This window comes from Triticum dicoccoides, chromosome 5B (assembly GCF_002162155.2).
Source record: "Triticum dicoccoides isolate Atlit2015 ecotype Zavitan chromosome 5B, WEW_v2.0, whole genome shotgun sequence".
Taxonomy (NCBI): domain Eukaryota; kingdom Viridiplantae; phylum Streptophyta; class Magnoliopsida; order Poales; family Poaceae; genus Triticum; species Triticum dicoccoides.
Window position 1 is genome coordinate 58,609,614 of NC_041389.1, and position 13,938 is coordinate 58,623,551.

Consider the following 13,938-nt stretch of genomic DNA (forward strand, 5'->3'; position numbering starts at 1 on the left):
ACAAGGGAAAAGCCTAGCAGCAGCGCGGATTCTAGGTATATGAGTAGCGCGGGAGGCGGCGCTACTAATAAGGCGCTACAGCTAACCTGTAGCAGCAGCGCATGCACGCCCAGGCTTTTTTCGAGAAAACGCAGAAAATTTGCGTTTCATTGCATTGAAAAGGAAGGGGTTTCAGTTACATCCTCCTAGGAGGCAAAGATACAGAGCGGGGGTGTTGGGGAACGTTGCAGAAAATAAAAAATTTCCTACGGTTTCACCAAGATCCATCTATGAGTTCATCTAAGCAATGAGTGAAAGGAGAGATGCATCTACATACCACTTTGTAGATCGCGAGCGGAAGCGTTCAAAAGAACGGGGTTGAGGTAGTCGTTCTCGTCGTGATCCTATCACCGGAGATCCTAGCGCCGAACGGACGGCACCTCCGCGTTCAACACACGTACGGTCAGCGTGACGTCTCCTCTGTCTTGATCCAGCAAGGGGGAAGGAGAGGTTGATGAAGATCCAGCAGCACGACGGCGTGGTGGTGGATGCAGCAGAACTCCGGCAGGGCTTCGCCAAGCTGCTGCGGGAGGAGGACGAGGTGTAGCAGGGGGAGGGAGGCGCCAAGACTTGGGTGCTGCTGCCCTCCCCCCTGCCCTCCTTTATATAGGCCCCCAGGGGGGGCCGGCCCTGGGAGATGCAATCTCCCAAGGGGGCGGCGGCCAGGGGGGTGGAGTGCCCCCCAAGGCAAGTGGTGCGCCCCCCCCCCCACCTAGGGTTTCCAACCCTAGGCGCAGGGGGGCCCAAGGGGGGGCGCACCAGCCCACTAGGTGCTGGTTCCCCTCCCACTTCAGCCCACGGGGCCCTCCGGGATAGGTGGCCCCACCCGGTGGACCCCCAGGACCCTTCCAGTGGTCCCGGTACAATACCGGGTGACCCCGAAACTTTCCCTATGGCCGAAACAGCACTTCCTATATAGTTTTCTTTACCTCCGGACCATTCTGGAACTCCTCGTGACGTCCGGGATCTCATCCGGGACTCCGAACAACATTCGGTTTGCTGCATACTCATATTCATACAACCCTAGCGTCACCGAACCTTAAGTGTGTAGACCCTACGGGTTCGGGAGACATGCAGACATGACCGAGACAGCTCTTCGGTCAATAACCAACAGCTGGATCTGGATACCCATGTTGGCTCCCACATACTCCTCGATGATCTCATTGGATGAATCACGATGTCGAGGGTTCAAGCAACCCTGTATACCATTCCCTTTGTCAGACGGTATGTTACTTGCCCGAGACTCGATCGTCGGTATCCCAATACCTCGTTCAGTCTCGTTACTGGCAAGTCACTTTACTCGTACCGTAATGCATGATCCCGTGACCAGACACTTGGTTACTTTGAGCTCATTATGATGATGCACTACCGAGTGGGCCCAGTGATACCTCTCCGTAACACGGAGTGACAAATCCCAGTCTCGATCCGTGTCAACCCAACAGACACTTTCAGAGGTACCTGTAGTGCACCTTTATAGTCACCCAGTTACGTTGTGACGTTTGGTACACCCAAAGCACTCCTACGGTATCCGGGAGTTACATGATCTCATGGTCTAAGGAAGAGATACTTGACATTGGAAAAGCTCTAGCAAAACGAACTACACGATCTTGTGTTATGCTTAGGATTGGGTCTTGTCCATCACATCATTCTCCTAATGATGTGATCCCGTTGTCAACGACATCTAATGTCCATAGTCAGGAAACCATGACTATATGTTGACCAACGAGCTAGTCAACTAGAGGCTTACTAGGGACGTATTGTGGTCTATGTATTCACACGTGTATTACGATTTCCGGATAATACAATTATAGCATGAATAAAAGACAATTATCATGAACAAGGAAATATAATAATAATCCTTTTATTATTGCCTCTAGGGCATATTTCCAACAGTCTCCCACTTGCACTAGAGTCAATAATCTAGTTACATTGTGATGAATCGAACACCCATAGAGTTCTGGTCTTGATCATGTTTTGCTCGCGAGAGAGGTTTAGTCAACGGATCTGCGACATTCAGATCCGTATGTACTTTGCAAATATCTATGTCTCCATCTTGAATATTTTCACGGATGGAGTTGAAGCGACGCTTGATGTGCCTGGTCTTCTTGTGAAACCTGGGCTCCTTGGCAAGGGCAATAGCTCCAGTGTTGTCACAGAAGAGTTTGATCGGCCCCGACGCATTGGGTATGACTCCTAGGTCGGTGATGAACTCCTTCACCCAAATTGCTTCATGCGCTGCCTCCGAGGCTGCCATGTACTCCGCTTCATATGTAGATCCTGCCACGACGCTCTGCTTGCAGCTGCACCAGCTTACTGCTCCACCATTCAACATATACACATATCCGGTTTGTGACTTAGAGTCATCCAGATCTGTGTCGAAGCTAGCGTCGACGTAACCCTTTACGACGAGCTCTTCGTCACCTCCATAAACGAGAAACATGTCCTTTGTCCTTTTCAGGTACTTCAGGATATTCTTGACCGCTGTCCAGTGTTCCTTGCCGGATTACTTTGGTACCTTCCTACCAAACTTACGGCAAGGTTTACGTCAGGTCTGGTACACAGCATGGCATACATAATAGATCCTATGGCTGAGGCATAGGGGATGACGCCCATCTCTTCTTTATCTTTTGCCGTGGTTGGGCATTGAGCCGAGCTCAATCTCACACCTTGCAATACAGGCAAGAACCCCTTCTTGGACTGATCCATTTTGAACTTCTTCAAAATCTTATCAAGGTATATGCTTTGTGAAAGACCTATGAGGCGTCTCGATCTATCCCTATAGATCTTGATGCCTAATATGTAAGCAGCTTCTCCAAGGTCCTTCATTGAAAAACACTTATTCAAGTAGGCCTTAATGTTGTCCAAGAATTCTATATCATTTCCCATCAAAAGTATGTCATCTACATATAATATGAGAAATGCTACAGAGCTCCCACTCACTTTCTTGTAAACGCAGGCTTCTCCATAAGTCTGCATAAACCCAAACGCTTTGATCATCTCATCAAAGCGAATGTTCCAACTCCGAGATGCTTGCACCAGCCCATAAATGGATCGCTGGAGCTTGCATACTTTGTTAGCATTCTTAGGATCGACAAAACCCTCCGGCTGCATCATATACAGTTCTTCCTTAAGATGCCTGTTAAGGAATGCCGTTTTGACGTCCATCTGCCATATCTCATAATCATAGTATGCGGCAATTGCTAACATGATTCAGACGAACTTCAGCTTCGCTACGGGAGAGAAAGTCTCATCATAGTCAACCCCTTGAACTTGTCGATAACCCTTAGCGACAAGTCGAGCTTTATAGATGGTAATATTACCATCCGCGTCCGTCTTCTTCTTAAAGATCCATTTGTTTTCTATCGCTCGCCGATCATCGGGCAAGTTTGTCAAAGTCCATACTTTGTTTTCATACATGGATTCTATCTCGGATTGCATGGCTTCTAGCCATTTGTTGGAATCTGGGCCCGCCATCGCTTCTTCATAGTTCGAAGGTTCACCGTTGTCTAACAACATGATTTCCAGGACAGGGTTGCCATACCACTCTGGTGTGGAACGTGTCCTTGTGGACCTACGAGGTTCAGTAGCAACTTGATCCGAAGTACCTTGATCATAATCATTAATTTCCTCTCCAGTTGGTGTAGGCACCACAGGAACATTTTCCTGAGCTGCACTACTTTACGGTTCAAGAGGTAGTACTTCATCGAGTTCTACTTTCCTCCCACTTACTTCTTTCGAGAGAAACTCCTTTTCCAGAAAGGATCTGTTCTTGGTAACAAAGATCTTGCCCTCGGATCTTAAGTACAAGGTATACCCAATGGTTTCCTTAGGGTATCCTATGAAGACGCATTTTTCCGACTTGGGTTTGAGCTTTTCAGGTTGTAGTTTCCTGACATAAGCATCGCATCCCCAAACTTTTAGAAACGACAGCTTAGGTTTCTTCCCAAACCATAATTCATATGGTGTCGTCTCAACGGATTTAGACGGTGCCCTATTTAAAGTGAATGTAGCTGTCTCTAGAGCGTATCCCCAAAATGATAGCGGTAAATCGGTAAGAGACATCATAGATCGCACCATATCCAATAGAGTGAGATTACGATGTTCGGACACACCGTTACGCTGAGGTGTTCCAGGCGGCGTGAGTTGTGAAATGATTCCATATTTTCTTAAGTGTGTACCAAATTCGTGACTTAAATATTCTCCTCCACGATCCGATCGTAAGAATTTTATCTTTCGGTCACGTTGATTCTCTACTTCATTCTGAAATTCCTTGAACTTTTCAAAGGTCTCAGACTTGTGTTTCATCAAGTAGACATACCCATATCTACTCAAGTCATCAGTGAGAGTGAGAACATAACGATATCCTCCGTGAGCCTCAACGCTCATTGGACCACACACATCAGTATGTATGATTTCCAATAAGTTGGTTGCTCGCTCCATTGTTCCGGAGAACGGGGTCTTGGTCATTTTTCCCATGAGGCATGGTTCGCATGTGTCAAATGATTCATAATCTAGAGACTCTAAAAGTCCATCAGCATGGAGCTTCTTCATGCGCTTGACACCAATGTGACCAAGGCGGCAGTGCCACAAGTATGTGGGACTATCGTTATCAACTTTACATCTTTTGGTATTCACACTATGAATATGTGTAACATTATGTTCGAGATTCATTAAGAATAAACCATTGACCATCGGGGCATGATCATAAAACATATCTCTCATATAAATAGAACAACCATTATTCTCGGATTTAAATGAGTAGCCATCTCGTATCAAACGAGATCCAGATACAATGTTCATGCTCAAACTTGGTACTAAATAACAATTATTGAGGTTTAAAACTAATCCCGTAGGTAAATATAGAGGTAGCGTGCCGACGGCGATCACATCGACCTTGGAACCATTCCCGACGCGCATCGTCACCTCTTCCTTCGCCAGTCTCCGCTTATTCCGCAGCTCCTGCTGTGAGTTACAAATGTGAGCAACGGCACCGGTATCAAATACCCAGGAGTTACTACGAGTACTGGTAAGGTACACATCAATTACATGTATATCAAATATACCTTTAGTGTTGTCGGCCTTCTTGTCCGCTAAGTATTTGGGGCAGTTTCCCTTCCAGTGACCCTTCCCTTTGCAATAAAAGCACTCAGTCTCAGGCTTGGGTCCATTCTTTGACTTCTTCCCGGCAACTGGCTTACCGGGCGCGGCAACATCTTTGCCGTCCTTCTTGAAGTTCTTCTTACCCTTGCCCTTCTTGAACTTAGTGGTCTTATTGACCATCAACACTTGATGTTCTTTCTTGATTTCAACCTCTGCTGACTTCAGCATTGAAAATACCTCAGGAATGGTCTTCACCATCCCCTGCATATTGTAGTTCAGCACAAAGCTCTTGTAGCTTGGTGGGAGCGACTGAAGGATTCTGTCAATGACCGCCTCGTCCGGGAGGTTGATCTCTAGCTGGGACAGGCGGTTGTGCAACCCAGACATTTTGAGTATGTGCTCACTGACAGAACTATTTTCCTCCATCTTACAACTATAGAACTTGTGGGAGACTTCATATCTCTCGACCTGGGCATGAGCTTGGAAAACCATTTTCAGCTCCTCGAACATCTCGTATGCTCCGTGTTTCTCAAAACGCTTTTGGAGCCCCGGTTGTAAGCTGTAAAGCATGCCGCACTGAACGAGGGAGTAATCATCAGCACGTGATTGCCAAGTGTTCATAACGTCTTGGTTCTCTGGGATGGGTGCTTCACCTAGCGCTGCATCTAGGACATAATATTTCTTGGCTGCTATGAGGATGATCCTCAGGTTCCGGACCCAGTCCGAATAGTTGCTGCCATCATCTTTCAGCTTGGTTTTCTCTAGGAACGCGTTGAAGTTCATGTTGACATGAGCGTTGGCCATTTTATCTACAAGACACATTTTGCGAAAGTTTTAGACTAAGTTCATGATAATTAAGTTCATCTAATCAAATTATTTAATGAACTCCCACTCAGATTAGACATCCCTCTAGTCATCTAAGTGTTACACGATCCGAGTCGACTAGGCCGTGTCCGATCATCACGTGAGACGGACTAGTCATCATCGGTGAACATCTCCATGTTGATCGTATCTTCCATACGACTCATGTTCGACCTTTCGGTCTCTGTGTTTCGAGGCCATGTCTGTACATGCTAGGCTCGTCAAGTTAACCCTAAGTGTTCTGCATGTGTAAATCTGTCTTACACCCGTTGTATGTGAACGTAAGGATCTATCACACCCAATCATCACGTGGTGCTTCGAAACGACGAACTTTAGCAACGGTGCACAGTTAGGGGGAACACTTTCTTGAAATTATTATAAGGGATCATCTTATTTACTACCACCGTTCTAAGTAAACAAGATGCATAAAACATAATAAACATCACATGCAATTATATAGTAGCGACATGATATGGCCAATATCATATAGCTCCTTCGATCTCCATCTTCGGGGCTCCATGATCATCTTCGTCACCGGCATGACACCATGATCTCCATCATCATGATCTCCATCATTGTGTCTTCATGAAGTTGTCACGCCAACGACTACTTCTACTTCTAAGGCTAACGCGTTTAGCAATAAAGTAAAGTAATTTACATGGCGTTCTTCAATGACACGCAGGTCATACAAAAAATAAAGACAACTCCTATGGCTCCTGCCGGTTGTCATACTCATCGACATGCAAGTCGTGATTCCTATTACAAGAACATGATCTCATACATCACAATATATCATTCATCATTCATCACAACTTTTGGCCATATCACATCACATGACAATTGCTGCAAAAACAAGTTAGACATCCTCTAATTGTTGTTGCATCTTTTACGTGGCTGCAATTGGGTTCTAGCAAGAACGTTTTCTTACCTACGAATAACCACAACGTGATTTTGTCAACTTCTATTTACCCTTCATAAGGACCCTTTTCATCTAATCCGCTCCAACTAAAGTAGGAGAGACAAACACCCGCTAGCCACCTTATGCAACTAGTGCATGTCAGTCGGTGGAACCTGTCTCACGTAAGCGTATGTGTAAGGTCGGTCCGGGCCGCTTCATCCCACAATACCGCTGAAGCAAGAAAAGACTAGTAGCGGCAAGCAAGTTGACAAGATCTACGCCCACAAAAAAATTGTGTTCTACTCATGCAATAGAGATCTACGCATAGACCTAGCTCTGATACCACTGTTGGGGAACGTTGCAGAAAATAAATTTTTTCCTACGGTTTCACCAAGATCCATCTATGAGTTCATCTAAGCAACGAGTGAAAGGAGAGATGCATCTACATACCACTTTGTAGATCGCGAGCGGAAGCGTTCAAATGAACGGGGTTGAGGTAGTCGTTCTCGTCGTGATCCTATCACCGGAGATCCTAGCGACGAACGGATGGCACCTCCGCGTTCAACACACGTACGGTCAGCGTGACGTCTCCCCCGTCTTGATCCAGCAAGGGGGAAGGAGAGGTTGATGATGATCCAGCAACACGACGGCGTGGTGGTGGATGCAGCAGAACTCCGGCAGGGCTTCGCCAAGCTGCTGCGAGAGGAGGACGAGGTGTAGCAGGGGGAGGGAGGAGCCAAGACTTGGGTGCTGCTGCCCTCCCCCCTGCCCTCCTTTATATAGGCCCCCAGGGGGGGCGCCGGCCCTGGGAGATGCAATCTCCCAAGGGGGTGGCGGCCAGGGGGGTGGAGTGCCCCCCAAGGCAAGTGGTGCGCCCCCCCCCCCAACCTAGGGTTTCCAACCCTAGGCACAGGGGGGCCCCAAGGGGGGCGCACCAGCCCACTAGGGGTTGGTTCCCCTCCCACTTCAGCCCACGGGGCCCTCCGGGATAGGTGGCCCCACCCGGTGGACCCTCGGGACCCTTTCGGTGGTCCAGGTACAATACCAGGTGACCCTGAAACTTTCCCGATGGCCGAAACAGCACTTCCTATATAGTTTTCTTTACCTCCGGACCATTCCAGAACTCCTCATGACGTCCGGGATCTCATCCGGGACTCCAAACAACATTCGGTTTGCTGCATACTCATATTCATACAACCCTAGCGTCACCGAACCTTAAGTGTGTAGACCCTACGGGTTCGGGAGACATGCAGACATGACCGAGATAGCTCTCCGGTCAATAACCAACAGCGGGATCTGGATACCCATGTTGGCTCCCACATACTCCTCGATGATCTCATCGGATGAACCACGATGTCGAGGGTTCAAGCAACCCCGTATACTATTCCCTTTGTCAGACAGTATGTTACTTGCCCGAGACTCGATCGTCGGTATCCCAATACCTCGTTCAGTCTCGTTACCGGCAAGTCACTTTACTCGTACCGTAATGCATGATCCCGTGACCAGACACTTGGTTACTTTGAGATCATTATGATGATGCACTACCGAGTGGGCCCAGTGATACCTCTCCGTAACACGGAGTGACAAATCCCAGTCTCGATCCGTGTCAACCCAACAAACACTTTCGGAGATACCTGTAGTGCACCTTTATAGTCACCCAGTTACGTTGTGACATTTGGTACACCCAAAGCACTCCTATGGTATCCGGGAGTTACACAATCTCATGGTCTAAGGAAGAGATACTTGACATTGGAAAAGCTCTAGCAAAACGAACTACACGATCTTGTGTTATGCTTAGGATTGGGTCTTGTCCATCACATCATTCTCCTAATGATGTGATCCCGTTGTCAACGACATCTAATGTCCATAGTCAGGAAACCATGACTATCTGTTGACCAACGAGCTAGTCAACTAGAGGCTTACTAGGGACGTATTGTGGTCTATGTATTCACACGTGTATTACGATTTCCGGATAATACAATTATAGCATGAATAAAAGACAATTATCATGAACAAGGAAATATAATAATAATCCTTTTATTATTGCCTCTAGGGCATATTTCCAACAGGGGAGGGGGGTTGCAATCAGTGTACATCCCAGGTCTGGGGAATGAGAGTGTAGCAGCAGTGTTCTTCCCGGGAGTTCGCTACTGCTAATAGCTATAGCGCGCTTCTCTCGTGCACGCTACTGCTACTATCGCGCTGCTGCTAACTTTTCTCCACTCGCTACTGCTAATTTTAGTAGTTTTTGTTTTTTTTCTGCATATTTATTTTGTATTTGAACAGGCTTTATAGAAGAATCTTTAGCACATACAAATGTCATCATGATACACATATAAATGCCTGCGAGACCACAAATGTAATCATAGCATATACATACAAATAGTCCCATCATAATCATCATCCAACACAAGGTGGTATCTTGTTATCATCTCGAAAATAGCAATACATGCAAGTCTCGAATACTTGCAACTACAACGTCATCCATCTAAACAAAGGTATACGCGAGAAGAGCTATCACTATGAGTGAGAGCGGAACTATGCAGTACATGAGGTGGCGGTTACGGGTCCTCTCTCGCGCTAGCGTGAACCTCAAGTAACTAGCTTCTCCTTCTTGTCTGCTTTTGAAGCCTTTATGGCTGGCGCGCCCGAGAACCCATTCACTTGTGCCTGACACTCATGCCACTCATTGTACACCCCCGGAACCTTACCTTTGTACACGACATAGCACTGCCATCTCGCCATCAAGAAACTAGGTGCCTGTTAGAGATGCATCTTCATGAAGAGGATGTAAAATCATATGCAACAAAATATACTAGAGAAACACGAAAAAAAAGGGTTAGGAACTAGATGCAACATACAGTACGCAAACTAATTAACTAGAGGTACGCAGGTCATCGTACACAAACTAACGAAGTAGCGTTACGCAAGTTCGGCAGGGACCGTGGACATCACAAAGCTTCATCGCTACAAAAAGTATACAAGTTGAACCGACACATATCATCATCATCGGCATCATAAATCATTAAAGTTCCATCCTTCCATATCATCGAGGATGGACCCTAGTTTCTTGAACGGTGTGAGGTCTGACGTTGCATGCATATGCGAGTTCGGACATCAGCTCGCGATATAGGGCCGTGGTGGAACATCTCCTTCTCATTGACGACTTCTTTCATGATGATCGTCGCAATGTCCCTTTGGATGCGAAAGAAGTCATCTCTAAGTTTATAATCCGCTTCTCCATGAGATGATCATCTTTTCTGCTTGTCATGCGAAGCTTTTGGTGATCCGTGTTGAACTGAATCATGAGATGGACGATGTAGAATCCATCCTTCTTGCTTGGTTTTGGGACATGGATGCGGAAGAAGTTAGTTTTATGCGCGAAACCCATCTTCTTGTTCCTTTGTTTCCTGATCTGCATGTGGCCACCTCTAATGCTGAAGCCTTGGAGAGCATCATCTAGAATATTCATTATGTGGGTGTAGTCCTTTTTCTCATAGTCTCTGGAAGGGTCAAAATACACGGTGTGGGAGACTTGCGGGTAAAGAACGATAAGGACGGTGTGCCCATTGCTGCGGGGAAAAGACACCTCAAATTATTCTCCATATGAGCCAGAAGGAATGATTGAAATGTACGAAAGGGTTGTCCGGAACTGACTTACTTTGGATGATAAGGCATGAGGACAATTTCGTGGTCCTTATTCTGTACCATGAAGTTTTGGAGGTAGTCCCTAGCAGTTTCATGCTCAAAGTCACTGAGACTCAAGAAAAATTCGTGCATGTAGTATGGATCCGCCACACAGATTTGCGATACTTCTTCACTCTTCATGACGGAGCTCATATGTAGCGCAAAAAGGCGGACGATTGTAAAGTCGAGTTGCCTTGTCAGAAACATCTCAAAGATATGGTCAAACCACAGGAAGAACACCTCCATGGGGCGTGTCTCGACGTAGCACTTCCCCTCAGGCACACGAGCCGCGTATGTCAGATATCCTAGATCCTTCGAGGCTAGTAGGCTTTTCTCAGTCGATAGCACATGGTCGTGCTGTCTCCTGAGATCCCCTGATAGTGCCTCCAGCGGTTTCGGCGGTAGCATCGGCTCACCCGTGAGATGGAACATGGCTGCACCTTTCATGGGTACACGCTCTTCAGAATCCATCGTCTGGCTGCTAAGTGCTCTGGCTTGTTTGGAGGCAGTTATCTTCCCCGATCTCTTCCTCTCCTTTTTCTTGGGCACACCTTCCAGACCCTTCCTTAACCCTTGCCCCAGGGTTCCCGGTCTAAGCACTGTATGACCTCCGGCTAGTTGAGCCTGTGTTGAGGCGACATCTTCAGGTGTGTCCTGTGAGGAATTCATGAAGAGAGACTTTTTGCAATCCTTCCAACGACCTTCCTGCCCGGGCATATCATCCATATCCTCATTAGCATGCTCATAGCCCGATTCGTCATATGGTTGACTCATCATATCTATGTCACCAGTCATACGCGTTTGTATTGAGGAAACCCATAGGGTCGACCTCCGTCTCATCATCCATTCTCTGTTCTACAAGATCGATTACATCAGCCAGTACTATTGCACCCCCTTCATCACGTCGTCCGCCGCTCTCACCCGGCACTACAGGAGCTGGTAATTGCGTAGGCGGGGTGGTGGTCACCGCACATGCTTGTTGATGTGTGGTTATTGGTGTGCTCTCGGCCGGCTCCAGACGAATAAGATTCTTCAGCCATAGCAGCACCCAACCCTTGCAACTTACAATCCACAGCAGGGTCTCATCGTCCTCTCCCACGTGCTGTACTGGAGGAGGCAAAGCCTCGTGCCCCGAGTTCACACTGGACAAGCTAACCCTGAAGTGCCCAGCGGGGATCGACTGGTTGTGGAACGTTGGTTTCAAGGGGTCCAATATCATCCCCTTTCCCACGTCCACCTTCTGGCCTTTGATTAAGTAGAGTATGGTGCATGGGGTTTCTTCGCCCTGCAAACACATATGTTGGTGCGACATGTAATTACCGTGACGGCGTCAAGCTCAGCCAAAGACAAAGGCCCACCTAGCGCGCCAGAGACTGAGGACGGGCTGCGATGAGCGAGAGCGACTGCGAGAGGAGGCTCGGTTGCGTGGGCAAGTGATGGTGCGGTGTTGTTGTTGTTCATGGAGTTGCTCCCGATGAAACTGGGCATCGGGAAATCATGTACCGTCTTGTCTGGATTTTCCTTCGTCCAGTTGATGATAGCTGGAACCAAGTTAGTAGCAAAATTATTTCTGCAGGCAGTTACAGCTGCATTGACTGCCTGCTGTAGCAACTCATTTTTCTCCTCGGCTATTTTTCCGGTGTCCTCAGCTGCTTTTTTCTCGACCGCAAGCTTCACCTTCGCGTTGATGTCCGCCTGACTAAACTTCTTTTTCTGCTTCTTGGCCTCCGGGCCCTCGTTGTAAAACACCTTCCACGTGGCGTCGTCTCCAGTGCCGTGCACACGACCATATTGCGGCCGCTGGCACAAAGGGAGTCCCTTAAGTTCGTTCAAGGCCCGGTTGAGAGGGGTGTCCCACTTGGGCCTCACCGGAGAAGTGGGGCTTTCGGCTGCAAGCTGGTGTTGCTTCTCCTGCAGAAGGAGCGTGAACTGTTTAGGAATGTGTATTCGACTAGATATGGAGCTAAATGTAAGGTGCTAAAAGAATAATTACCAGTAGTCTAATAAATTTCCTCGTGATCTGGTCCGTGTAAAAAACCTTTTTTTCCTTGTCCCACTTGTAGCGGGCCCTGATGAAGTCACACTCCATGGGGTTGGTGAACTTCGCGAAGGGGTCTGGGAGACCCGCGGCTTCACATTCCGCGTCCTCCTTATCCCATATGGGCCTTTTACAGAGGTAGCCACGGATTCCGAGGCGATGCTTCCCCGCGTTCCTTTGCTGAAGGCTCTTGAATTTCGCAGCCTTAGCCTTGGCTGCCTCGGTAGCGCAAGTGTCCTTGAACTTTTCGAACTCCTCTTCCGTAAGTGTCGGATTTTCCTCCAGAATCTTGGACAGGGGTTCCTCAGCCTCAATAGCTCGTTTCACCCTCCCTTTCCAGGAGGCCAAATCATTGCTGAACATGCCCATGGCGTGATTGTTAATCTTTTTCATCTTCGGATCATCCCACGGATGTTCTATGTTATCATCCCGGTCGAGGAACTTGAATCTCTTGTGCAACTTCGTTAGGAGCAACTGCGTCAAATGTTCTTTACTCCTGAAGTCATCATCGTTGATGCTTGCGCATTCCTGTAGGATGCATCCTACTTGGTTCCCATAGCACTTGCGAGGTTCTTCCGGCTCTAATGGCTCAAACTTGCCAAGTGCCATCTTTGTGATCACTAGTCGTCCAATCCCTAGCTTGTTAGGTTTTCATATCCTCTGCTTCTTATGCTTCTTCTTTTCGGTAGCGGCATCGGCGCCGGTACCTTCCCCGCCGGTCTTGGTGCCGCCATCGGTGTCAGCGCCGTCGGGGAAGGTACCGGCGTCAGTGCCATCATTGAGGCCGACCTGCAAACCTTGCTTAGCAGTCAAATAGTCGAGGTACTCTTGTTCACCCTCATAATCCATCTCGTCTGCATCTTGGTCAGAAGGCCCAGTTTCTTCGTTGTTCGACATGTTTCCTATGATTAAGTCTCCTTGTTTATTTCTAAAAGTATGAAAAAAATGAGAAATGACATAAAAAAGAAATCTATGTGCCAGCACTCGATATGCCTACTATCTAGCACAAATCATGCCAAAATTCACGGAAAATTTCGGCATGACCTTTGCTAAAAAATGGACATATCGAGCGCCTGATATTCACCGGAACGGAAATGAATCAACATTCCGGCGTAACATAGGCCACTCGGATCATTTACCAAAAAAACCAAAACAACACATGTCCAAATTCATAACTAAATAGATAACCTAATTAACCTACTGCCCTAACTAAAACCTAAGTAAATTAACCGAAGAACCCTAGCTAGCAGAGAGAGAGGGGGGGTTTACAGAGGATGCAGGGGCGAGGAGGCAGACCCGACGACGGCCGAGGTTG